The following is a 27,428-nucleotide window of genomic DNA, read 5'->3' on the forward strand; positions in this document are numbered from 1 at the left end:
CAGCAGTAAAAATATAAATTGAATATATAAATTGAAAATATAAATTGAACTGCTTTACTGAATTTGAGGCTTGCATGATCCAAAGAATCACCTAGTCACAGCCTAAGTACAGATTTTGGGAAGTCTTTGTAAGGACAGACTTTCCTGTATTTCCCAACGGAAAAAACAAAGGAGAATTCAAGGAAATGCAGATGATGTTTGGCTATCTGTTTGCTGACCTTCATGTGAAAACTAGCTGTTTGTTAGGACCAGAACAAAATCTTTGGAAAAACAAAAGGTGCGGGTGAGAGTCGTAGTTTTGGTTTGTTTGTTTTCCCCCTGAATTACATCCTAGTGGTCAGGGCAGGCTCAGGGTTGGGGAGAGGAGACTTAGCGGCTGCTTCAGTTTTTTAGGTACATTCTATAAAACCAATCATCTCCTCTGTGTCCTCACGTTGCTCCTGAGTTTCCCCTCGTGTGTTAGAAATCAGATACACTTTCCCAAAGAGCAAGCTCCTGCTCCAGAGCTGAAATGGCACTCTCCTTACCTAATATATAATTCCATTTACTTGGAGTGTCATGGCATATTGGAGTTGTCCATCTTTTAGTGCTCTTGTCAGTTTCACCTGTAAATTAGCTTTGAAGATCCTAAGTCATACTGAAGTGTTCCTCACAGAAGTGCCTCAAGTGAAATGAAGTAAATAATTATAAAGGAATGGCAAGCTGTGCTCTTTTCTGGAGAGTCTAAAAGCAGAAACCTCACATTCATGCATGAAAGAAGAAACTTCCTTATTAAGCATTAAATAGTTTAGACAGTTTTAGCTGCAAAGGTTAATGTAGAGCCCAAATCAGCTATTTGGAACATCAGGAAGGGAGGAATAATTTTTTCTGTACTATACAGTGGAGAAACATCCATCAGTTACCTCCAGAAGAAACACCCGTCTAGGAAAAAGGCGTCATGATTCTGAATGAGCAGTAAAACAGGAAAATGGTTTGGAACAGTTTTTTTTTCAAAGCTTCTGGAGTAGAAAGAAATCAGGTAAAAACTGGGAGCAACGTTACCTTTCCGCTCTTGGGCAGGGGGATGAAGGCAGCGTGCACTCTGACATTAGGAAAGCAGCATAGCCTGTGTTAGCCATCCAGCCTGTTAACCATGTTTTGAACTTCCAGATGATGGAAACTATGCAGAAATGCCAGATACCAAACACAGTAAATCAGCATCCAGCAAAAGGCTGCTGCCAGAGATTTCCGAAGCAACAGGAGGACCTTGTAGCAATTTTACCTAACATGTAGACCTAAAGTCTGAACACAGTGAAATAATGTATGGTTCTGGATGGTAAGAATGAAAATGCTAGGGAGATTTTGCAGATGACTGCCAGGGAATAGCTGTCACTAGAGACATTTGAACAGGTGCCAGTTGTGTTAGGACTTTTGAAACAATCTGCATAAATGCCAGGTGGAAGAGCGCTCATTCCAAAATACCGAGTTTTTCTCTAGATTACTGGCCCTACAAGATGACAGTTTGTGAGGGCTCAGAATAGCAGCTCTAAAATGCAAGAGTGCAGTTACAAAGTGCACACAAAGTTCTTTCAGTCAGATTTCATTCTGATGGTTCTGCAAATTTGCCTAAGATCCAAAGCCATCCACGTTGCTGCTTTACTGAGCAGTACTGTCTGTCCAAGAAGTTTCATCTGCTTGGTGAAATTGAGTTATAAAAAGTTTAATTCAAGAGATTTGTCAGTGATTGGGCCAACAAAAGAAAGCAAATCCCAATATACTTTAGCAAATCCTATTGTAGGTGACTTACATGGAGCAGATGGGGAACTAGGCTGGGTTTTGCTCTGTCTACTGTGATTGAAGAGCTCCATTGATTCAGACTGAGGCAGCTTAAGAAGTTACTGCCATCTAGTTTGCCCTGCCTCTGTTGGAATTTCTTATCCTTGAGGTAAAAATAGCAAAAAGCAGTGTGCCTGCTCCCCAGCCACTGCAGCTCCCAGCTTGAGGGCAGTGTGATTCACCTTCAGGTTTTATTTGGTATGGAAGCAGCTGTAAGCTGAGGCGGCGGGGAACTTGGAGTCACTAACTCATCAGATTTAACTGTGGCAGCGAAGTGGTATGGGAATAGGATGGGAGGACCGGCGACCTCTTCAGTCACCACCGTTAAATCCAGTAGGAATTGCTTTGCAGAGAACTTAAAGTCCCGAATGGAGAAGTTGCAGTGAACCATTCCTTTCCTGCAGCATGGTTGACCAGTGCTTTGCTATCTTCAGGGAATGAAGGAGCCCTCTGTTAGCTGGTAACTGTAGTCGTCTTCTTATTGAGCTCCTTTAATGCATTTGTTAAGAAAACCTTGATGGTTAATTAGAAAGCTAATACTAACTATAAGTAGTAAATAAACAACAACAAATATGGAGCACGCTCATTTACCTACATTGTTTTAGTGTTTTCTAAGAGATAATTTCTTAGTTTTGTTCCTGTAACTGATTCGGGGCAAAAGTAAGGACTCTCATATGACAAATGACTAACCATGCAGCTATAAAGGAGTTGTACAATTCAGAGGTGCTTCTGAAGTAATCTTTAAGAAACTGTCAAACTTGTCAAATGTGGTAAACATGAAGGCATATTTTTGTTCTGTAATTCTTCCCCTTTTTTTAGCAAATTGTGAACTAGAGATCTGATTATTGTTTTTGTTGCTTTGGGAGAGTATCTTTCAGATTTCCAGAGGACCTTCTGCATGGATCTAAAGTTTTGTATTTACAGTACAAGGTATTTTGTGATACATCATGTTATTTTTACAGAAAAAAATAATCTGTAAGTCCATGAATCTCATCCTATTCATGTCTATACAAAAGTAAAGCATTTAAAATAATGCTTTTATTTTAGGGTTAATATAGGCTTGATGTAGAAAGGCATTTTGGCATTAGTATAGTGCTTAAGCACATGCTTAACTTTGAGTCCAGAAGCTGAAATGGAGGAGTAACCTGGGGCTTTATTCAGCACAACTTAGAAGCTTTCTCAAGGAGTAAAGGGCTTGATTTTCCTTTCTTCCCTGTGAGGAGACACACCCAAGATTCCTTTTCTAAGGATTGTTACTGTAGCACTCAGGGAGAAGCAGGGAAGTAGCAAAGGATGTTTCCTAGCACATTCTGATACACTGCTACCCTGAGACAGCATAACTTAATCATCGTATTTTTTCACTAAAATGATGTGGAAATACTTTAGGTTTACAGTATGGAAACTTTGAGACTTAGCTGAGTTCTGCTTTTGTATTTGGTATCCCACAGCACTTAGATCTGTGAGCTTGTCACCTTCACTCATAGCCAAAGACAGTGTTCACTTATATAAAACCTTACAAAGTCAGAGCTCTTTTTCGTATTCTGACTTATTATTAACTTCTTCTTAATAGCAGAACTCACAGCTTTCTTTGTTGTTATTTTTCTGTTAAGGGAAAAAAATAAAGTTGCTTTCATTTTTACATAAGTTCAGTTATTTAATCTGAGTGTGACACTCAGGCTTCAAAGAATCCTGTGCAGTGCATTTTTAATCTGTTATTTTTAATGAATTCTAGTCACTAAGAAATACTGTTATCTAGGTCAGATTTTTTGAATATTATTTTACTGTGGCTACACATCCTGCTGTCCTTTCTCTAAATGAGCTCCCCAATGAGGTCTTGCTGTTTCACTTTCTCACAGCTTTGTGGAGTAACTTTTCTTACTGTAAATGTAGGTTGTGCTTTGTTTTTCAATACAAATGTATTTTTAACTGAACCATCATCCACCCATCTAAGACTCAGTCTTAAACTTTCTTGGGGGACAATGGAAGAGGACATAAAATACTTTTAAATTTTATCATTGATATTTTGATCCTTCCAGTCTGGAAGGAATGGAAAAGAGATGACTGACCCAAAATTTATTACTTCATTTCAAAGGTGTTGAAATAACTGCTTGTCTGTTGGTCAGAGCAAAATGGCCTTGACCAGGAGGCAGAGCAAGACATCACTTGATGTCATGGAGAGGCTTTGAGATTTCTGAGCATTTCTCTTTCTGGACCTTTGTTGTAACATCTCTATCTTTACCCTAACTTACCTCCTAGTATGTGTCCCCCAGAGATTTCTCCATCCCTTGAAGTGTCTGTTAGCCGTGCCTACAGGAGGGGACATTGAGCAGTGGTCACCTTAGATCACCTAGATCAGTGACAGAGTAAAATTGCAGCAGATTTCCTTCAGCTGGCTATCCTGCCCTTTTCTGACATCATGTTTTCTTCAACATGTATGGATTGGGCACATACCTCTGTGCTCATTGGTAGGATATCACCATTGTTTCTTTATTTAGTTGAAATCTTTCTTCACTCCTTATGGAATGATTACTTACATAAAGATATTTCCAGTTACATGTCCTAACAAAGCAGTTCATCTCTCAGGATTGTTTTCTTCATCAAAGAAATATTAAAGCTTATAATTGTGATGATTTTCCATGTGGAGTGTGAATTTCTGGCAGTGATGTCAGATCAGCTTATAGGTAGCTGAAAAGAAAAGCCACCTAATCTCAATGGGTAAGAAGAGAAAAGCAGAGGAATAACGTGGAGTTTATAGCAGAAGGAGGATGCTGAAACTGAAAAGATTAGAAGGAAGCTGGATGACGGCCAGGTGAAAGCACTTCTGAGGCAGCTCACTCAGTGCTCCCTGTTCTGGAGCTCAGATGTTAGGGTTCTGAATTTCCCATCTCACTGAGGTTTGTGCAGACCTCAGTAGTCTGAAAACAGGGGCTGTAACAGGGCCCTCAAGGAGCAGTTGCCCTTAAAAATTTGGGCTTGGAGAAATTCTAGGTAGAATCACTGCCAAAGCTAAATAAAACTGACTGATCCCAAGGAGTTCTGAGCTCTGAATGCTAGCTTGTATTAAAAACTTATTTTTAATCAATAATTAATTAATTAAATACAATACTGCAGCTTTACTAGAAGTTTGCAGCTAGCATTGACATACAGCCAAAAAAGAAAAAAGGAGATGTGGACCTTAGCCAACAAGAAATTCAGCCATTTCAAGTGACCTGACCTGGTGTAATTTCATTTTCAAGTAACACAAGAAGGACTTCAAAAGGCCCTTGAATAGATGGTGGATAATTGACTCCTAGCAATGAGTGCTGAATAGAGAGGTGCCTGTGCTGGTTATTATTAGATGTATTGTCAGCCTTTGACACCACTGATCACAAGGCTTGTTGACACGTGTGCTGCATGATCTACTTCATACCTAAGTTAAGCATTCAGGCAGGTGGTCAACATAACAACAATACCTCTCCCAAGTCTCGTTTAAACCCTAGTTTAAAAATTCAAGAGGGAGTTAAAGTTGGCTTGCTCTCTGCAAAAAGGGAAATTACTGAGGTGAATTTTGCTGTCTGAAAGAGCCACTGGATGTGGATTTGTGTTTCTGTAGGCACCTGTCTCTGATTAGATCTTCCAGCGCTCATTACTGAAAAGGTAGTGCATTGGGACACATCTATGGAAATGGAGGCTTTTTTTAGTAGCAGTTTGAAGGTAAAGCAGTCTTTTTCAATCCTTTGCCAGGTCCATAAACATCCAATTCAGCTTTTGTAATGTAAATTAAGTGTCATTAAAGACCATCTGTGGTGCTGGGTTTGTTTTTGTTTATATATATTATATTAGTGCTGAAGACATATATCCTTAGAAAGTACTTGTACCTTTTTATTAAAGGTTAAAATTCTTCTGAAGCATATTTATTTGGACATCTCTGACCAGTGACATTTTGAGATCAAGACCTTTGAGGTTCAGTGTATAGAACAAAATGTTACAATTCTTTTATTTCTGCCATCCCATTCATTCTTTGAGATGGCTGAAAGTGTGCCCCGTGAATTCGCAAAGAGCTGTATCTTGCCCTCTTCAAAGCTGGTGGGCTGGAATGGGAGAGGACAGGAGGGTGGCATTTAGAGAAATACATCTTTTTCTCCCAGTGTTGGTTGTTTTCCCCATGTAGGCTTGGTGATGCCTCTAATAGCAGGGCTACTACTGATAATGGGCCTGTTTTCCGACAAGAAAAGTGGGTTCTTGTTCTTTACTTTCTGCTCCTGTATCTGTGTAATCATGCAGTGGGAACAGTCTGTCTGTCACTGTTGGTTAAGCAATAGGCCTGGGATTCACAATGACAGCCCAGAGTCATCCAGACGAGTTTTAGGGAATTTCAGAAGTGTGTCAAAGCCAGCAGCAGGTCAGGGTCCCTCTTCACGCTGGCTGTCTCACACTCCATCCCAGCTGGCAGGGAGGGCACCTCCCCCAAGTGCGGCAGCCTGGGCTGACACAGCTCCTCTTTGGGGTGTGGGAGTGGGAGCTGACAGGCATCCAGGCTTTCTGCGAGTTCCCAAAACCTATTGCCCTTTTTTTTTTTTTGGAGGTGGTGGAAACACCTAGATCTAGAACAAAATGAAACAGCATGTGCCTCTGAAAAGGAGCAGACAATAAAACTTCTATGAATCAAGATGATTCATTGCTGAGAGCTGCTTGCTGGGGAAGGCACCAGAGAAGAAAGCAGGACAAAAGATATTAGCACACAATGTTTAAGCAAAAATGCTCAGTCCTGCTGCTGAGTTCTTTAATACATCCTAAAGCAGCAATAGGGACATGGCTTTTTGCTTAGCAGTTAATCTTTAAATGAGAAAAACAGCTGATTAAAGTGTGTATCTTATTTGAGCGTTGTGATGGCAGGCTTGATGCTCACACACAGAGGCTGACTAACAGTAGCCTAAAGGTAAATGTCTTTACATGTGTAAGAACGCCAGAAGCAATCTTACATTTAATGCATCTTAATTGACAGTGATGGATTTACTCTTACTTTTTATTTCACTAATGGACTCTGTAGCACCTAACATCTACATTGTAACAAATCAATCTTATCCTGACTTCTTTTTTTACAATAAAGGCATGTTTGTAGGCAATTAATTTACCTACGATTTCCATTACCATTGATGTGGCTACCATTTATTCTTACAGCTGAGTTCCTGGTGCTTTCCACTGGAGCAGTCTTGGGGGTTTAATCCACGTTTTTGAAATCTAAATTTGCAAGAAGGTGTGGATTTAGAGGAACTCTTAAAATATATTTCTTTTCTTTTAAAATGAGATTCTATTTTTAAAATGCCTACAGCAAGTGTATTTGACTATTTTTAGTACTGTAAATTGGAGCCTAAAATGCCTTTCCCATCCCTATGCAGTAATACCAATAAGACAAATTAATTTACTCTAGACTTTTATTAGTCCCAGTGAAAACAATATCTGGTGAGACTGAGGTAGTAAAGGCTTTGTATATGTAATTTGGATATGTATTTTCAGGAAAGAAATTTAAAAAACAATTCTGCTGGCTTTGTTTGACCAAATTTGTGTACAAATACAGCTAGCAGATTAACAATGCATAATGTGCTCTGTGGGTGTGAACTTCTGAAGAGCCCTCCGCTCTTGAAGCGTGACATTTTCAAAGAGGGCAACACCTTCAACAGGCAACATCATATCATCACGTCTGTTCATCTGTTGAAATTGGTTTTAAAGGTATTAATGCCATATTTCATTGAAAAAAGGCTTATCCAACATTGTTTCAGGAGACAATGTTTTCTTTTCAAGACCTGGTTCAGAGAGTGCCATACTGTTTGGATGGCAGCTGGATATATTTTTAGGTTGATGTGTTATTTTGGAGAACTGTGACTCATTGTAAATTGGGTTGGGGCCCTCTTCTTCCTTTGTGTTCTTTTCTCCTTGCCTTGTTAACTTACTCCTCATGCACTCCAGAGATTCTTTTCATGCAGTGGCCTGGTTTATGTCTTTTTCTTAATATTGTACAATCTCCCACCACTTACATATGGTCAAAAATTGCATCATCAATTTTATTCTTGTTATAATATTACCCTAGAATCTTCCAAGCAGATTATCATACGTTATCAGTGTAGCAGCAATGTCCCTGGGGCATCTCTTCCCAGGCAGTATCCTAATAGTGTGTTCTCCACAGCATCTTTTCTCGCTCCTTCTCTGTGTAGCAGTGGACAGCTGTTCTGAAGAGTGCTTCTTCCCAGACCTGCAGGTCCAGTCCCCTGCTAATTTGTTTAGCAACACAATCAGTGCTGCTGTTCCTAGCAAGATGAATTTCACTTCTCTGTGGATACAAAAATACAAGCCACAGATGCCTAGCTCTATTGGAAAGTGAAATCTTAATTCAATAGGAAACACGAACTTTCCGTACTTTGACTGAACATTTAAAATGTCTTTATAAAAAAAAAAATTCATCTCATTGAAGCAGTTTCACACTGGTTTTATGCTAAAGCTTGCCAATTTCCCAGCTGCCTGCTATTCAGTAAAAGACAGGTAGCATCCTCTGTTGTGCTTTTTTGACCCAGATTCTTTATTCACTTACGTCAGTGTTTGCAGTAAACAGGAATTTGCAATAACCAAGTGCTGAATCCTGTTGTCTTGTGACTGAACTTTTCAATCTTTGAATAACTACCCAGCAGCAGAATAAAAATGAAGCAGAGGAATAAAGCCTGAAATACTCAATAAAAATACAAGTGAGGATCATTTCAAAAAATGGTTTATAGGAGGCTATACTGGAGGATTTGCATACGTTGCAATTTACAATCACATCTGCTTTGCACAGTCCACTGTCACTTCTGTATCCCATTCCCATCGTAGCCAATGCACACAAGCCTAAATGTGGAAAAAAACAGACTTCTGAAGAAATTTTCTTCCCTGCCCCCTCCTCTCTGCATTTTTGTGACATTGTTAACCTAACTGGGTTATGTGTAACTTGGTAAAGTGTATCGGAATGTCATCGCTGTTTTTGAGCTGTATTTGTGCAAGTTGGCAAAAGTAAAACAAATTCTACTTTTTCAAAGTTGTAATAACAGCAACAAAAGGAAATCAACTCAGAAGCCTTTAACTAATTCAGAGTAAGCTCATATATCTCCCTGGGAGGCAAAGCTGCGATTAGCATGTTTGAATGCCTTACTACAAGTGATACTTTGTGGAAATGCAGCACTTTTTGTGGGAATGAAAAGTGCAGTTGGGAAGCAGGCTGTTGATTAACAGAAGAGTTAGTGTAGTGTTTGCTGTGATTTCATCCTAGCTTAACAGAGCAGAACCAAACTGAACAGCCAAAAAATCAGGCAACCAAGAGCCTTGTTGTTGTTTTTTACATCCTGAGAATTTGACTTTATACATTAGTCTAGTTCCCTGTTGTCCTGGAAACAGGGGGCTTGAAGGGCAGAAAATACTGGTGCTGGTTTTAATTCAAGCTTCCAAATGTTACGGAATAGGTTCCTCAATTTTTCTGACATTATTTCTACTCGTTACAAAGCTTGGAAGTGAACAAAGCAGTTTTATTTAGTGGAAATTTTATCCATGTTTTAGTCTGAGCAGAAGAAATAGGAAGGAAAGAGAGTCTCCATAGAGTAAAGGCATCATGTTAAACCTCTCTTGTACATGCACAAACAAACTCATGTGCACATGCTCTCCTGACACACACTCTGTGACACACTTGGAATTGTACTTCAGGTTTAACTGAGTGGACACTACTTTGCCACTGACCCAACAAAGGTTGTTGTGGTCTGCATGTTCTCAAGGTTTTACAGAAATACTGTGAGCAAATTAGGTGCATTCTGGCATCTGATAGACAACGTCACTAAATACATACACTCAGTGAAAATTAGTATTAACAATGCCAGAAAACACATCTAGTCCTTCAGATATGCAGTCCTTTCCAAGTTTTTTATTGATACCCTATTTTCTTACATGTAAAAAGCAATATTAACACAACCTGTTGTCAGATGAGGGTAACTGATGGATGAATTTTGCTTTTAGTCTTAAACTGTATGATAATGCAGGGTGACAAAAAGTGAATTATAGATCAGTGAAAGATGAAAAGTGCTTCTTCCATAGAGTCATTGATATTGTGATATGGCAAAAAGACTCTCTCTGCATGTGCTGCTTTATGAAATTATTTGCATTGCTTGCTGTTCCTGTGCTACTGAGCCACTTTGGTGCCTCACATCATATATGCTCATGTTCCAGTAGAGAACAAGACAATACCTTCACATCCTGGGAATCTTAAAGCAGATTCTTAGCACAGATTCTTTGGGAAGAGGATTGAGGAATTCTTCCTGCCTCTCCAGCCTCAGATCCCCATGTTTGCCCAGCAGTAACTTGGTAAAGGCAGTGATAGCTGTTTTTCTTTGATTCTAGCATTAATGAAGATGGTGGTTCATTTTGGTCAAAGAACACATAATACTGTTCCCAGGTTTTGGTGTCTTACTAAAAACCCCTCAACAGCAAAAAATGTATGGGGGACTTTGCCTCAGCTTCTAGAGTGACTCCATGTGTTCATGTCTCTGTTTCATTTTTTCTTAAGCAAAGTACACTTTGTAAACTAACTTTCCTTAGCTGAAGGCCTGTTTATAAGTGAGTACTTAAACCTACATGACTGCAGATGAAGACACCCTGTGCTGCTGAAATGCCCAGGGTTGTCCCAGGTCTGGTCTGAGGCCAGAGAGTTCTTTTGGCTGCTGGTGCGCGCTCACAACTGCGCAGCACGGCAGCAGCACACTGCGATGTCTCCCAGGGTTGGAGTAGGTCTTCTCTGCCCCCAGCTGTATCACTCATAGCACAAATCTGCCCTGAGAGCTTGGTTTCTGTGAGGCAGCCTTGCCTTATGCTATGGAGGACATCATGCTGTGTCCAAAATGCAAAAGTAAAAGGCTGCTGGGGACAGCCTGGGCAGGTCTGGGATGTGGCTTGCACTCTGAACTGGCTGTGAAGGGGCACAGCTGCACGATGTGTAAACCATCACCCACTGCCTATGGCTGGTACCACTTGGCATCTGAAACACCAAGAAACACTGTACAAAAAACAGGCTTCCAGACCCATAAAGACATGTCACTTGTATTGCAGCTGTATATTAATTGTGCAGCTCTAAACATTAGCAAGAAAAGATTGTTTCATTACTAATATTGGTGAAAAATCAAGTGATGTCTTTGTGACCACTCTGAACAGGACTGTGGTTGTAAGCCCAAAAAAAATGCAAACTACAAAGCTTTCTTGTTTCCTGTGATCAAGTTATATTCTCACATGAATGTGCATAGCAACAACTTCAGAAAACAAAAAGAGTCTTTGTTCAAAATAAATGATTATTCAGTCCTTTTTAATTTAGCATAGAGTGACCCTTTATATTGAGAAGCTCAAACATATCTGTGAATTTTTTGAGTGCCTAAAATTCTCAGCATATTTAAATTGCACTTATTAGGAGGGGAAACAGTGAGCATAGCAGTTGCAGGGCTTGCAAGGAAGAAGAGGGGAGAACCAAAGGTAGTGCTGCTTTTTTTTTTTTTTTTTTTGCATTGGTCTTTTGCATGCAGCTCTGACTCTCATTTTAAAAACTCTTGGTGTGTGATGTTATGTGATGGTAATTGTAAAGCAGAACAAAAGTGGATGTGCTATTGATTAGAATTATGAAGCTTAATGAAGTAAATGCTAGGGCATAGCCTCCATACTGAGGAGGCTTACAGTGCAAGTTTTTGCTCCGAAAGAAAACCAAAGTAATCCAGACTGTGTTTATGAATGAAGGCTGGTTGAACACTAGGGATTTAATATCTATGTTGCAAGAGCTGCCACACTTGATTGGTAACAATATAGACTTAAGTTGTGTTTAGCTTTATTTCCAGATGAAGGAATTCTTGTGTGTCCCCTAGTAGTGGTTCAGGGTTGTGATGCCTGTAGATTTCACTTTGCTGGTCGTGGGAGGTGATCATGAGGTTTTTTGAGACCACAGGGTTCAGTCTCTTTTCTTTCTGCATCTCTTTTTGCTTGAAAGGATATTTCTCAAGACAGAGGCTCTCTTTATATCTGTTTTCACTGTGGCATTAACCCACTGTCAGTGCTTAACAACGAGTATGTAGCATTGCCCTGAAAACCAACATGAAAAGAACTTTTAAGTGGCAGAAACAAGCTCTTAGAAATTAGGAAAAGCCAGATGTGTGGCTTCTTCTGTGCCTCTGATTTGCCTTATTATTCATACATATTGTGTTACAGTCCCAAATTACATCATTGCAGCCGTTTTTCCAGAGGACCAGCATTCCCTTTGAGCATGAGATGAGCAGTGTTCAGGACATGAATTAGTTTGGTCTAATGAATGAGGATGTTGTCAGAGAAGTTAATCTAGGAATTGCAAATGGTGTGATGAAGAGCAAGGATGGCTTCAGGAAAGGAAATGACAGTCTTGTGTGTAAATCAGATGAACTGGAGGCAGGAGACTGTGCTGCTGGCACTGCCCCAGGGTGGCAGGGAGAAGGATAGCACTGGGATCAGGAACTGACTCTGAGCAGTGTGAGAAGGGACAAGTGCAGCCAGGCTTGTCAATCCCTCTTGGCTACTGGCCATGGGCAAGCCAGACTGCTCTGGTCCCCAAGGTTCCCAACACTGTGACAGCAGCAAGCAGGGTTGGGGGGCAGCTGGGGGACAGGCTGAGCTTTGGATGTTTTGTTGTCCCAAGTCTGGAGGGTGCAAGCTAGTGGTGGATAATGATCATTCTCTGGTTTGTTGTGCAGGGAGAGGCAGTGTCTGTCCAGGTTTGAAGATGTGGAAAAATTCATGTTGGTCCAGAGGTAGTGTTGGCAGAAGGCCACCAGGCTACCGTGCCTGCCGAAGGCAGCGCGGGAAAGTTTGGAGCCACGAGCCAGAAAGAAGTGTCAATGCAGGTTTTGTTTGAGTGGGCAGGATGTGGGCCATGAGGCTGGATCAGAGGGCTGCTGAGGACAGCAGGACCACTGGGAGATGTTAGGAGCATGCAATCCTTAGCTGCTCCAATCTTTGTGGTTTTGTGGTCACTGGCATGTGCTCTCCAACTGGCCATAGTAACGCTCCGTTCCTGATCTCGCAATGCTTAGTGAGGAACTAACAAACATTTTGCAGAGCCTTATTTGCAATGGGAAAGGCACTGAAAATTATTAAAATATAATCCTGGTAATTATATTGTTTGATGGAGAATAAAAACAGAAATAAAGTTAAGGCCCGGGTTTGAAGCTTAAATCTTTCTGTTGGGCTTTGGTGGAAATACTTCTAATTGTCAGCAGAGTTAGGAAGAAGCAACATTTCCGAGTTTGACATTCCCAGTTGGGCTTTGGTGGAAATACTTCTAATTGTCAGCAGAGTTAGGAAGAAGCAACATTTCCGAGTTTGACATTCCCAGTTCAGGTCTTGATTTCAACCCATTTCTAAAAATCACATTAGCAAAATTGTCGGAGTAAGATGGCTGTGCAAAGACGTGCTGGGATACTGGCATAGAAACAGGGTGGTAAAGTTTGCTTTTGCGTCTTTGGGAAAAGCAGGAAACCTGCTGCTGGTACTTGTTCCTTGCCACACACTTCAATGTAAGTATCATCTTTATTCATTCCAGGAGCGTCTAAACTGATCAGATTACTCTTGTGTGGTTCTTTCTGCAGGACAAAAACGGGTTTAAATCCATTCCTGGTGAGCCAGGAGAATTCAGTTAATAACACTGAGCCATTTACACTGGAGTGCCAGCAGATCACTAAAATAAATTCAAGTTACTTGGCATGCCTTTGATAGGACATCTGCTGCTGAATTTCACCTGGTAACATCTGGGTCCAAGTGCTTTTCTAAAATAGGGAAAAAAAGTTGTCTTGGAGAAATAGTGTTGGCATTTCTACTGCATTAAAATTCACTATAAGCATTTTGTGTACCATTTCTCTAAGGATGAGCAGGTGGTAATTTTAACAGTAAGGTTTACACTTTGTCTTCTTCCTGGGGATCTTGAAACATTTTTGAAATGTGAAAGAATATTTTCATTCAGTAATCAAAATGTGTTTGCAATAAAGCTTTCATTTTCTTAGAGAGCTGTAATTAATATATAAGAAGGCACTGTAAATATGTTTTTCTTTTCTTGACTTTTCAGCCCATATTGTTCATTTAGCTGTCACAGCTTACTGGAAAACAATGTATACTGCTCTTTTTAAAAGAAAAGAGATCACACCTATGTTTTGATGTGTGAATTGCTGAAGAAAATCTGCAGGTTAATTTAGCCTTGCGATTTGATGGATCTTTCCAATTGGCTTAATGGTGATCACTGCAGCTCTAAGAGTGATGAAGGTGGCAGTGGTAAGAAATGACCACTCCTTGCTTTGCCAGCAGAAAGGCAGGTCATGGCACATTGCTGAGACATTCAGCTCCAGAATGTCCTCCTCCATTCATGGAGGGGGTCAGCATGATTCAGAACCAGCAAGGAATTACAAACAGATAGCAAGCTGTTGTGTGGTCACAGGAAAACAGCAGAAAATTTTAACCCTGGCCAGCTAGAAATGGGCCAAATGACTAGGGGAAAAATGTACCATCTGATTCTTCACTACCATCCAATCTGTATAGACAAGTGCAGTTACACCAGTGTTTTCTCAGCCAGCAAATCTATTTTAATAAGGCACCATTTTTGCACTGTTTTTCACCCACTTCCACTGTGGGTGATTAATGTGCTGGATGATTAATTGTAGGGTTGTCCTACAAACCAGACTCAGACTTTGTGTTTATTTTTTGGTTTGGTTTTCTAATCTTCTTTTCTCACTTCAGTACAGTTTTGTTAGTACAGTTTGTTTGTATAGTGTATGGTTGCATCAGTATGACTGAAGGGATGGAGGATTGCATGAAAGAAGCAGAAAAAGAAGGGAAAAAGTGTGAAGACTTCTTAAAACTACATTTGTCATCACATGACGTTTCTGTATCTCTGCTTTCATTTTTGCAGGGTGAAGGTGTGCAGTGCCACTGTTCTGATGTGACAGCACCTTTTTAGCAGTTTTCTAATGAAAGAGAAAGGGGAATTGTCAGAAAAAAACCCATTATCTATCACTTCCCAAATAGTATACAGAAACAAAGCAGTTTCTTGTAATGAAATATTCCTTGTTGTCTGTCAGGTTATGGAAGGGGTCTGCTGAGGATGTGAAAGTAATAGCATGTGTACAGGAGATAAGGATGTACAATGTGCACGTGGACTTGCCTGGTCTGGCACCAGGAGATTGGGAGTCTGAGCTGGAAGTGGCTCAGGGTCACTTACAGTTTTTAAATATATATATATATATATATATATATTATAGAGAGAGAGAATGAATGTATATATTTATAGGGGGAATGTTTGATTAATTTGAAATTATTTTTTATTCTGTGGCTATGGAAATTTTAATTCAGCTTCATGGCCACATTTAAAGAGTTATCAGTGTTTAGTAAGGTAATTACATTATGCATGAAGCCACAGTTTGAAACCAGCAAATTCTAAACAAACTGTTAAATTAGAAATTTTTTATTTTGATCTCTCAGTGCCTCAGGTACATATAAACCAGGTTGTATTAAACTGATTGATACTGTTTTGTAATGTTAATTCAAGCCAGATTGCCCTATGATGGGATAAACCATCAAGTTGGGTGCACACACAGCCATCTTTGAATGCCAGATGCTGTATGTTGTCCAGTCAGTTTGTTACTCACTGTGAACAGTTCAGGATAAACCTGGAGCTAGATAAATCAAACCCAGTGTGCCAGAGAATGGCAAACACACTTGGAAAAAGTTCATTTTCTTTACAATTTACCAACAGGACAAAAACATGTTGTTTGTGTAACTGCTGACAAGCAGTGGTTGATCTAGATCCATTGTTCACAGTGATCCTTTAACTTCTCCAGAATTGCAAGGTTTTGGATTAATCTTCTTTGGTGCCAATATATGATAAATTGTAACTCTTGTCACAAAAAATGTGCAACACTTTTGTGTCAAAATAAAGCCCCTTAAAGCAGGGATGTGTACGAAAATAAGTGGATTAGCTTTTTACATACCAAGAACAAAAAGGACACAGAATCCTCAAAATTAAATTTATTTGAAAAACAAACTCAAATGAAGCCAGCACTTTTAATCTACTAAAGATGTAAATGGCTGCTCACCTTGCAGAGTTCAAGGTAATATTACAAGGATAAGACCTAGTTCTGTATACTTCCAGTCACAGTGAAACTAAGGGCACCTGCTGTGTTTACAGCTTTGAATATCAAGTGAACACATTATAGCTTGTACACAGTAAGCACAGTGAACTCCTTCTGGTTGGTATGTGGCTCTGGCCATATATTGGCCTGGAAGGTTGCATTGGCAGAGCTTTAGCACCCAGGAGCTGCATACTCCTGTCCCTCCATAGCCCATGCTGGCAGAAACCTGCAGTATTGATCTAGTTAACCCTTGCTAGAAGGCAGTAGTATGTAGTTTCCATTTGCTTTGATTCTGTGTAGCTGTGGAGGCCTTGGTGCCCTTGGTCTGAGCTGGGTAAGTCCCCAGATGGTCTGTGGAATGGTACTGTCTTCATTGGCTGCAGAATTTGCAGCACAGGGCTGTTAGTTTTTGACTCTTGAGGTGGCAATGATAGGATGTATAGGTCTGAATAGCAGGCCTGGGCTTGGCCAGAATTCCTGCAGGATCTGGGGCACAGCATCAGTGTAGGAAATGGCATAGCTGGTTGGTGACTTCAGCTGCACCTGAGAGCTTGGACTGGTCTCTGTATGTTCTGGCTGCAGCCAGCAGAGGAAACACCAGGCATGGGCATTTGTCCATCTGAACCTGGGCTGCAGGGTAACTCTGCCTTTTTCTGTAATGTACAGGGCTTTGTGCCTGTCTTCAGTCATTGCTAGCTGTGGGGTGAAGGGACAGGGGACAGTGGCCCTCTTCCACATGGAGACACAATTCATTCCTCTCACAGTCCAGGGAAGTGCATTCAAGCAAGGGGAGAACAGGCCAAGGAAAGGGACTTTTCCCTCAAAGCTCACATTTAAATGCTCTGGGCAAGATCTGAAAAGAGGAAGGGGAGAGAGCATAGCCATGGGTTCCTGCTTTGGTACTCTACCAGCTACATGATATTTGCTAGCTGCTGCTTCATCCAGCAAACACGTCTCTCTGGGAAGAGCCATTGTTATTCTAATACATGCTGCAAAACTACTTTGTGATTAAAATTGGAAAGTGGGATTTGGAATGTCCTTCATGCAAAAAATAAGACTCTTGTTTAAAATTATAAAGGAAACAGCAATAGAATAACTCAGTTTTCCATGAAAGAGCTGTTTTCATGAAAATCTTGCAAGCATCCTGTCTCAGTTACTTAAGGGAGAGACCAACAAGATGCCTTTTGTAATAGGCTGTGCACAAATTTGCTTCAAGCCAAACCTACATGTCTCAGTTACAAGCCTATATTTTCCTAGAATATGTGAGTCATTTTATCCTCCACTACATGGATTCCTAATTTTTTTTTTTAAGTATGTCATCTGAAAGGAATTTCATAGCCACAAGTAAGAAACTGGTCTGATGACACTGGTGACAAAATTAATAACCGTGGATCTCATTTTCTGAAAGAATGCAGCTGTTACTGTATTCAGCCTGCACTTAAAAGTCAAACCAGCTAGATTGTGTTAATAGTCCATTGGTAAGGAGGAGGTAAGATCCACTGAGTTTTGCATTTACTTCCAAAAGTTAGATGGCAAAGCAGTAATTTTCAGAAGTGCCGGGATGTCAACAAGCAACAGGGGAGTGATGTGAGGGGGTGTATGGGGGAGGGAGGAGAGCATGGAAGCTGTAAATATTCCTCTACATCAGCTTCTGTGATTCAGAGAATAAAAGCACTTGGATTATGTGTTTGCATGACCTGAAAAGCACTGCTTCTGAAGTATTTAGTCAGCTTTGCATTTCTCTGTTGTTTTGCTATTATTTTTGCTATTACTATTAAGAGTACAGTAACATTTCAGTATTGCAATTATCTTGGTTGTCTGTACTCCTTGAAAAACTGGCTTCCACTGGTTTTCAGCTGCAACTGATATTTGACATATTTTTAGGTAACAGAAACAGGACTTTTAGACTAGATTTTCCTTTATGAATTCTTAGCAAAGCACCTTGCAGAAATTGGGAATATTTGGCTTTGAGCCCCTTGAACTAGCTGGCACAGTCCTAGAGCAGGGAAGAAGGCAGGCAGCATGGCTCAGAGTGAGGAGAGTTTGCCTGGGGCTTGGGGATGTCATCACAGATATCCCTCTATTAACAAATACCCACCTCATATAAAGTATGGTGCCTCAGGCTTTAAAACTATATCCTTGAAGAAATACTCTGGGAGGCAGTGATGTGATTTTGGAGGTTTTGGGGGTTTTTGTTTAGCTAGCCATAACAACAAACTATCTGTGTAATTCTTTTCCAAGGTCCTAATGGTTCAACAGAATTTATGCCTCTCAGACTTCAGAAAAAAAACAGGGTTTTTGTATTTGTCCAAGAAACACAGAAAATTATTAAAATTATTAGGTTCAACATCTCCAGACTGTCTACATAGTTTTTCTTCAATTTTGCCATTTACCAAGTATGTCACAATGAGAAATTGTGAAGTAGAGCCTTGTGGAGGCTATCAGAAAAGCCCAGTAAATCCTTCAGACTGGCTCACCACCTTTCCCATTTAGAACACAGGGAAATCAAGGGAAACAGAAGGAACAATTAGCACATCAGGTATCTCTGATATATTCTTTCCTATATTGCCTTGGTTTTCACCCTCTTATTTCACAGACATCTACCATCAGCCTTTCGTTATCAACAGGTTGCTGTAGAAACTGTAAAAGAGTGTTTCTCTGTAGAAGTCAGCCACCAAGTGTTGTGCTGTTCTCCTTTACATGGTTTTTAGATGCCTGATATCCTCCTGAAAGATCCAGTTTGTGCCCAGAAAAGCCATCCCTGTGACCTCTCAGTCTGCACTCACTTGTGCTCACAGATAAGGGAAGCTTGATCATTAATTTTATATATCCACAGAAACTGTGCTTCTGCAGTAGTGCTGCCCTGCTTTTGTTTGGTGCTGTAGTTTAGGGGTCAAAAGTGCATGGGCTTAATATTTTATTTGTGCCTCTTCCATGGCAGAAAGGCGAGACACGTGTACCCTTGCCTGTCTCTGTGGCAAAGGCTTTTCATCCTGTGAGGTGCTGAGAATTTGTGCCTCAGCTCCATAGGGGACCCAGAATAATCTGGAGCACGTCTGCAGCCTATGGCCGATCCAAACTGACATTTGCATTGGGAAGAACAATACATAATCTGACATTTGTGTATAGAATGACTGTGTGAGGAAATAGTGGTTGCTGCTGCATTTTATGTGATCAGAATAATATCTCTGAGCGCTGGAGGAGTGTTGGGGCTGACACAAGCAGTTTTATGCGTGTAGGACTCTGTCAGAATGAGCAGATATATATGTATATGTGTATTGCATGGCTGATCTCTCAATTATCTTGATTTTACATTACACTACAGTCTGGGAAGACTCTCTAGATAGCGTGACTGAATGCTGTTGCAAAGACAGAGCTTCCACTTTACGGAAGCAATTGAAAACTTAGATGATCTGCTTGGGGCTGTTGCAGTCTGGGAAAATCGTGATTTGTGTTATAAAGTAATGCAGACTAGTTCCTCTTGGCTATGTTTTGGTGCCATATTCCAATTTATAGAAGATACATCCACCCTGTTGCCAGTTCACATTGGTTCTACAAGCACATATGTGGACATGAGGGTGCACACTGCCGTGTTTCTCATATTGAACATCAGCTAATTAAGCAGAGCACAGTGAAGTCTCCCACACAGATCATTTTCCTTTTGTATCTTATAACTTCTCCTTTCCTGAGCTGAAGAATAGCCACAGACAGAAACTAGGTCTGCCTCTGACAAACAGGGTCCATTTTCATTTCAATCACTTTTAAATGATTTCACTTCAAGGAGGTACAAGTAAGATCCTTGTAGATGAAAATCCATTGCATCAGAAAGCAGTTTTAAGTAGATTTTCTTAAATGCCACCAAAAAACTGGTTAATTTTGATAGAGCATGTCAAGGGGGAAGGGATGAGGAATAGTTGGTATCCTGTAGAGAGGCCCTCCTTTGGTGCTGACCTAAGAGCAATAACATGAAGCAGCTCTTCTGATGCATTGTTGGGTGTACCTAGTTGATTCCAGAGAACCTTGGGCAGTGTGTGTGGGCAGCTGCTGGGAGGTAACTGTCCTAGACATAGGATAGAATGACTGAACATTTTCTGTCTGTCTTGACAGAATGACTACAACATTTTGTTTCATGACAGCTAGATTTCATGTCTGTGTCTGCACTGGGCAGGCTCCAAGGTCCTTTATGTGCTTGAAATTAGGAGCCTCAATCACTCCATTTTACAGTCAGCTAAGTAGCTAAAGACCTGCCAGTATCAAGACGCTCAGGAGGCGTCTCTGCTGTTTCTGCTGCCGCACAAAGATTTCACTCTTGGAGAAGCTGTTCCATGTTATAGTGAAGCCTTTGTGGTGTCTTTAAAAAATCGCTTCTGTGCCCTGCCTAAGACAGGATTGGTGGGTTAAAGGCAGGCTGTGCTTCTGCATAAACAGAATTCCTCTTGTTCCTGGAGTTCAGTGGAAATGTCTTAGAGCATGAGCTGTTCTTCCTGCCACTCCCTGAGATAGGTCTCAAGTGCTCTGGATAGGAACCTCTGGTCACAGGAGGAGAACTCTTCCCAGGTGAGGACTGTTAGTCACGTGATAAGACCCAAACCAATTTCCACTGAATTTCCACTTTTTCCAAGCTGGTTATTCAAATTTGCTCAAAACTAAAGTTCTACCTCCTCAAAAATTTGATTTAAGAGGGCAGACTGGCATCACCACATGCAACAAGCTGACACCTCTATTGTTCTCTTAAGTAACCTGATAAAGAGCCACTTGCCCCCATGCTGCCCTGTCCTGACTTGACCCTGACCTTATAAACTGCTTAAGGGAGTGTGTTGGCTTCTCTCTCTTCAGTTGCTGCCAGTGGTTTGAAAGCTTCATTCCCAGTTCATGTGGCTAAGCTAAGTGTTCAAACACTTACCTTGTCCTTAAGAGCATTTTTTTATGGAAGAGTTGCTGCTGAGCCACATCTGACCAGCAGCACAGCACAGGCATCTGCTCATTGTCCAGGAGTGGTCACTATCTGGTGCTTCAGAGGAAAACCAGTTTTCACCTTGGCTGTTAAACAGTACATCCTTACAAATTCTTTAGGGAGAATTGCTAATTAAGCATGATGGCTTTTGTTCTTTGGTAATACTGGCAAGACAACAAAGTCTTGTCGGACTCTCTGTCTCTTATTCTGTGTACATTTTACACTGAAGCTCTAGAAAAGCAATGAGTAATTTCTTTGCATGGCTACTGGCCCTGTGCAACTGCTGTGTTACAGCCAAAAGTTATGAGATGGAAAATGAGGGGAGGAATTAAATTTGTCTAAATTAAAAAGTAAAAATAAGAATAATTGTTAATAGTCTCTTAATAGGACTTTCGCAGCATGTCACTGGAACATATCTCTCTTCAGGGCAGCTTCCCTACCTGATTAGCTGATTACAAAACTTCTATGAATAGGTAATATACTCTATCAAATCTTCACCTCATCCTCAGACATCAGAGAGAATGGGGGACCTTGGTTAAGAAGGAGCAGAGAGAATCTTGTTCTACTGGGTTTCAAGTAATTCATCAGCAAAATACACTTACGATTCTTTTCATTTTTGCTAACTGCAAATTTTTGGTTTGGTCTGTTTCCTTCCAAAAGTTTGAGTTGTTTACTGTGGGGATTATGTCTTTTATGAAAATAACCAGGTTTCCAAATGCAGATTGTCAAGCTTGCCAAGTTACTAGCACACTGGTTGCCAGAGGAGTTTTGCTTCCTGTGTTGCCTGTAAGTAGATCAACAATGTGGAAACTGTGATTTTTTTCATGTCCTTAGCTTACCTGTTGTATTTTGCTGAGGAAAGGCGAGGCAGTGCAATACAAAAAAGGAGGCATTTTTTGTCTTTTCCTTTTGTGACCTTCTCAAAGGGACAACAGCAAAGAGCATGGCCACCACTTAACAGCATGTCCAGCTATTGTGTGTTTGCGTGATACCTGTTACTTCTGGGGATGATGATTTTGCTTCATTGTCTTCCTGAGAACAGCAGGGCCTCTCTTGGAGCTGTCTTAAAGTAATTCCTAGGAAATATATGTGTCCAAACCAGTTAATTTCTGATGTGCTTGCTGCAGCTATATAGCCCCGAAGGCCAGCAAATAACCAAAAAATCTCCAAAAAGAATGGAGCATAACACAGACAAGATTTGAAACTCTCAAAAGTAAGACAATGCTAGGAATTGTTCTGCTTGTTATCCTTATGGTCTAGCACTCTAGCACTTAGAATTTTAGTGGGCTTTGTCCCTAAAGCCTTGCTGTCTGCTTCTGTTGCCAGAGCTGCCTTCCTGCAGCATTCTTAGGGAAGCAGTGGATGTGTCTTGACAAGTACATGTTCACCTTCCACAAAAAAACAGGCAAAGAGAACCAAAAACTGAAATAAAACCTAGCCAACACCTGTGATCTTTTAGAGGGCACGTCTTTAACTGCTTTAAATGGTTTGTGGGTTAACAAATCCATCTATAATGCAAAAGTAAACAGGAGTCAACAGTGCTGGTTTCCATTGTGTTGAATCAAAGCTCAGGCAGGCATGGGCATGTTTCAGATGCCTTGAACTTGGTCATCTGATACACAGGTGACCCAGTTCACGAGTGCTGATATTTGGGAAGTTACGCTGAGCTGTGTGCTCGGCCCATAGCTGTGCAGTGGCGCCCGGCAACAGGTGTTGGCTGTGGCTGCCTTTGGAAGGATGTCAGGTCAGGCTGGAGCCTGGATTTAGCTCATTTATTACAAGGACTTTGTCAACTGCTATGGATCATTTCAGACTGCATTGTGATTCTCAGTGGATGAGGTTGCAAATGTAATTCATGAAAATTTTATTAAACTGATCAAACACAGCACGAAGCTTTAGCTAGAATGTATTGCATCTATGAGCTCCCCCCAAACATTAAAAGGAACTGATTTAGTGACTCATCTTTTCATGTATCATATCATCCATCAGATAACAACATTTGCAGAAGCACAGGAAGAGGAGAGATTATTTTGATGTCTTCTGCAGCATGCAGCATAGATCTGCTTTCTCTTTTTCCCTGGTCTCTTCCCTGTCTCCAACTCCGACTCTGTGTCTCTCTCTTTTCCAATTTATCTGGATTAAACAAGTCTCTGATTATTCTTTATGCCACTGCAAATAAAGTCATTTTCAGAAACAGATGTCGAAAGAGCCCAGTGAAATAATCCTGGAGGCAGATGCAGTCTTCTATAAGCTGCCAAGTGCATGGTGCAATCAAAGTGATGAAACAAAATGGAACAGGCTGCAGAAAAAGTAATTAAATTATAGTTCCATTGTAGAAGCACATTTTAAAATTACTGAGATTCAGAGCCCATAATGCTGGTATTATAGTTGAAAGAATACTTGCCATGGGTCATGAGCATTTTTTTTAACAGTTATTAATCATGCTTGACTGGAAAGACATGTGTAACCTACAACAAGCAGTGGCTGTAGTTGTGCCAAAGGAAGCTTTTGTTCCCTGAAGAGAATTGTATCAAAGGCCAGTGTGTCCTATTATTACGTGTGCAATAGCAACGTGCAGAATCTGAAACAGGCTTTTCAGATTTCAATGCAGAGCACTGGAGGGGAAAAAAGAAAACAAGTATTGTATCTCTTTGAATACTATATGACCTCCTTTTCCTCTTACCAAGTTTACTTGCTTATTAACTAAATAATAGTAAAAAAATTTCTAAAATATCCCTCCCCAGCTTCAATAAAAATAATTCCAGTGCTCTAGTAGAAATGAAAAAGAAGCAGAAAATGTACTAAGTCTTGGAGACTGGAGATTAATAAGATTTCATGGGTTCATTTGCCCCTGTTTCCTTTACATTAGACTGAACAGTAGCTAGGATCCACCTCCATCTTTCTATCAGTTTTAGTAAGTAGGTTTTTTTTCTTTTCTCCTGTTAATGAACTCCTTTTTCTTTTTTCATTTTCTTTTTTCTTTTGTTTGTGTTTTTGGATTGCATTGGATTGAGGGTTTTTGGGTTGTGGATTGTCCTGTGCAAATATAAAATTGGAGTTGGTTGTAAGAACATAGATGCTTCCTACTCCCCTGCTTCAAAGTACAAGTTTTAGATCTTTAATTTGTAGCCTGGGTCATCCCCGGGTCTTTTGTATCATCAGGGCTTTCCAGATGTGACTTATTTTTAAGAACTGGGTTTCTCAGTTGTTGTATTTGTATTATTGCTTGTATTGTAGATTTATTGTCACTTTTTTTCCACTGTGTTACTTTTCGGATTATTATCTTTCTGCTCCTATTTGAGCTCTTCTCTTTTTAGTGTCTGCACTCCGTCCAAGTGACAGTCATTGATGTGATGGTAATTCCTTCTTCTAGTTATTGATGTAGACAGTACCAAAACTTTAGTAATGCTTTTTATTATTTTATTTTATTTTTGGTTGGTTGTTAATTTATTTATTTATTAGTAACCTACTCCTGGGTGTAAATCCACAGTATATATCTGGCATTTCTGCAATAAGTCAGCAATTATCTTCTCTTGACCTTTACTTTTTTTCTTTTGAATGAGCTAATGGATCACTTTGTGGTCCCAAGCCAAAGGTGGGAAGGTAGGGGCACCATAAAATCATTCACATTAGCAAAGGTCCTGTCTTGTTTTCTTAAAGAAAGTAGAGCACTAAATGACACAACTGGCAATATTGATGAAAATCTGTTAAAGGTAGCAGGAGTGTGTATGAGCCACAAAGCTACTGGAGCAGCTGTGAGAAAAAAAAAAGGAATGTGTGTCCTGTGTCTGCTTAAAGCACCTCTTGTTGGTAATTTCTCTGAATCTGGGAGCTTTTAAAGTTATTGTATTAGTTCATTTTCAGAGTCCCCTCCTTCCACTTTGCTCACTCAAGGCTGTTGCTGAGAGAAGAAGCTCCCAGTAGCCTGCAGTGGAACCATGACCTTGCACCTTCCTAGCCTGTGTCTCAATGAAACTTGTGTGAACCTGACACTTTGACATCCCTGTTAACTCTTCAAAATGTTGAAAGTGTTGGGGAGGCTTGTTTACATTCATGGACATATATGCAGGTACATGTGTATGCATGTGTTTGTACAGAAAGAGACTGAAGGTTGGACAAAATGACAGACATTTCATGAAGCATTGTTTCACCTGAGCAGCTTGGTGAAAAAATGAGTTGTTTCTTCAAAAAGAGGCTCTTTGCTTTCTGAAGGTTCCACAGAAGTAACAAATGGATGGCTAGGGCCAAATGCAGTGCTAGGGCAAGATATAGTGGCTCACTTTACAACTGGCACTTTTAAGTCACTTATAAACTATTTTATGTTTTTCTTTGGTTTTGAATGCTTCATTACTTAGACTGGCTTTTGAGCTTTAAAGATTCTCCTGGTTTAAATCAGTGACAGAAATATTGATTTAAGTGGCTTAAATCTTGAGATGTGTTTGGCTCTTTAGTCTGAGTATTGACTGCCCATAAAAGAGTCATTTATTGAGGGCTGAGTTTTGGGGTTTTTGATTGGGTGGGGGGTTTTTTGTTAAATCTTTTTTCAGATGGGGCTCTGGAACTTACTGAATTTTCTTACCTACTCCATAGTCATTAATTTCACATGAAATCTGTAATGCTGTATGTTTTCACTAACAATCAGTGGCTGAGAACTTAAATATTCAGGTTGTGGCTTTTGAAGGCAACAATTCCAGTGCCTCGGCAGGACATTGCAACATTGCTTTTTGTCTTCCTCTTTTATCCCCATGAACGATGGAAGTCTTTGCAGCTCTCGTATTTGCAGCTGTTACAGCTGTGCTGCTGTTGGACTGATGTCTAAAACAATTCCCTCTTTGCCTCAAGTGTGGCATCCCAGGAGGGAGCCTGACACACTCCAGAGGCTGGTACCCATCCCCTTGCAACTGAAGGATTGGAGCTCATCCTCTTCCCTTTCTGAGAGGCTGTGTGAGTTTCCCTTACTTTAAATAAGTATTTCTTTTATTCATTTGGGAAGCTTGAATGGCTTTTCGAATCACAGCCTTGTAAATAACATCATGAAGGTGATGACAGAAGTGATATTTTTGTTTGTTTGTGTCAGAGGTTCGGTTATATCAGTATGTAATATTTTTATGTTTAATGAAGTTAAATGTATCATCATTATTATTAGCCTCATTTCACTGACCAACAGCCATATTTGTGGTTTGAGTGAAACAATTGACTTTGTCAAACCAGATATGTCTTGAAAGCATTTAATTTACAAATAAGTTGGACAAAGATATATTCTAGGACAGATATAATTTCAACACCAATGGAAATATAAAACTGCAAATATATTGAAATTGTTTGTTCTGTGCCCAGTGGGAACATACTTGATGGGTTAATGTTTCCTATTAAAGAAGCTTCTGTATTTCCTTAACTATTCTTGTGGTTTGGGGAATTTTTTCCTTTGATCAATAAGAAGCTGTCCTTACTCCTATATGTACTGGCAAAGAAAATTACAGATCTCTATGTCTGTGAGACTGTTTTTATTGAAGATAAGAACCTCATATAAAAATCATTCTGTTCTTAATATTTGTTTATTAGATTACACCCCAGCAATGTGGTGCATAATGTTTTAAAATTTGTCCACATCTGTCATGTAAAAAATTATACCTTACTTGATTGTCATTATTTAACCATATTCTGTACGTATATACATACTATGTTGAAACGTGTCTCTTTTTTTTTTTTCATGTATGTACATAAATCTTACTTTAAATAGATTGGAAATAGACTGTGTCTATTTCTCTGTTCTCTTATACATTTTAAAGAATGGGAAGTAGGCTTGACTGTCTTCTCACAAGTAGATTTATTTTTAAATCAACAAGCAAAGCTGTTGGTTTATTTGTTTTAAATTATATTAAGGTAAATTTAAACATTATTCCAGAATGCAATTATGTATTGAGGAAATGTCAGAATCATGCATTTGACTTTAGAGGGCAGAGATTATTTAACAAATATACCACACATTTACAATGTTTAGGTCATCAGAACATAGATTTTTTTTTTTTTTCAGGAGTAGGTGTGGACCAAAAATCTCTTCTTATATGATAGGCCATTCTTGTAAGCAACTCTGGCCTGGACAGAGCACTTGGGCTACTTGTACTACTTGTACCTTCCCTGGGACTTACGTGTACATTTCTTTATTAGATTTATTATCTCATACCATATGGAATGAATAATCCAAGTTAGATGGAGTGACTATTTCTTAGTCAAACATAAGCGAGTAAGGCAAAATTTCTGTTTGAAACAAGCAGTCCCAGAGGTGTGAGAAATGTGGTGCTTTACTTGAGCGTTTGGAGCCACGGGATAAAGTGGCAGTTAAAGCTGATTTTATGCTTAAAGCTACGATTAGAGCTTTAGAGTCTGGTGAATAACTGGTCTACCATATGCATAAATTGTCTTCCCTGATGTTGCAAACTGGCAGGTTCGTGATGAAGCTTACAGTTCCTTTCATTGCTGCCATTAGGAAA

General features: G+C 40.0%; 1 protein-coding gene across 31 annotated transcripts in view; it reads left to right on the forward strand.

Annotated features, from left to right (window-relative positions):
- The window catches only part of LOC102071518 (poly(rC)-binding protein 3), a 502,832-nt gene that overhangs the window by 402,586 nt on the left and 72,818 nt on the right, over window positions 1–27,428 (forward strand). The window lies entirely within an intron of this gene.

Source organism: Zonotrichia albicollis, chromosome 1, assembly GCF_047830755.1.
Source record: "Zonotrichia albicollis isolate bZonAlb1 chromosome 1, bZonAlb1.hap1, whole genome shotgun sequence".
Classification (NCBI taxonomy): Eukaryota; Metazoa; Chordata; class Aves; order Passeriformes; family Passerellidae; genus Zonotrichia; species Zonotrichia albicollis.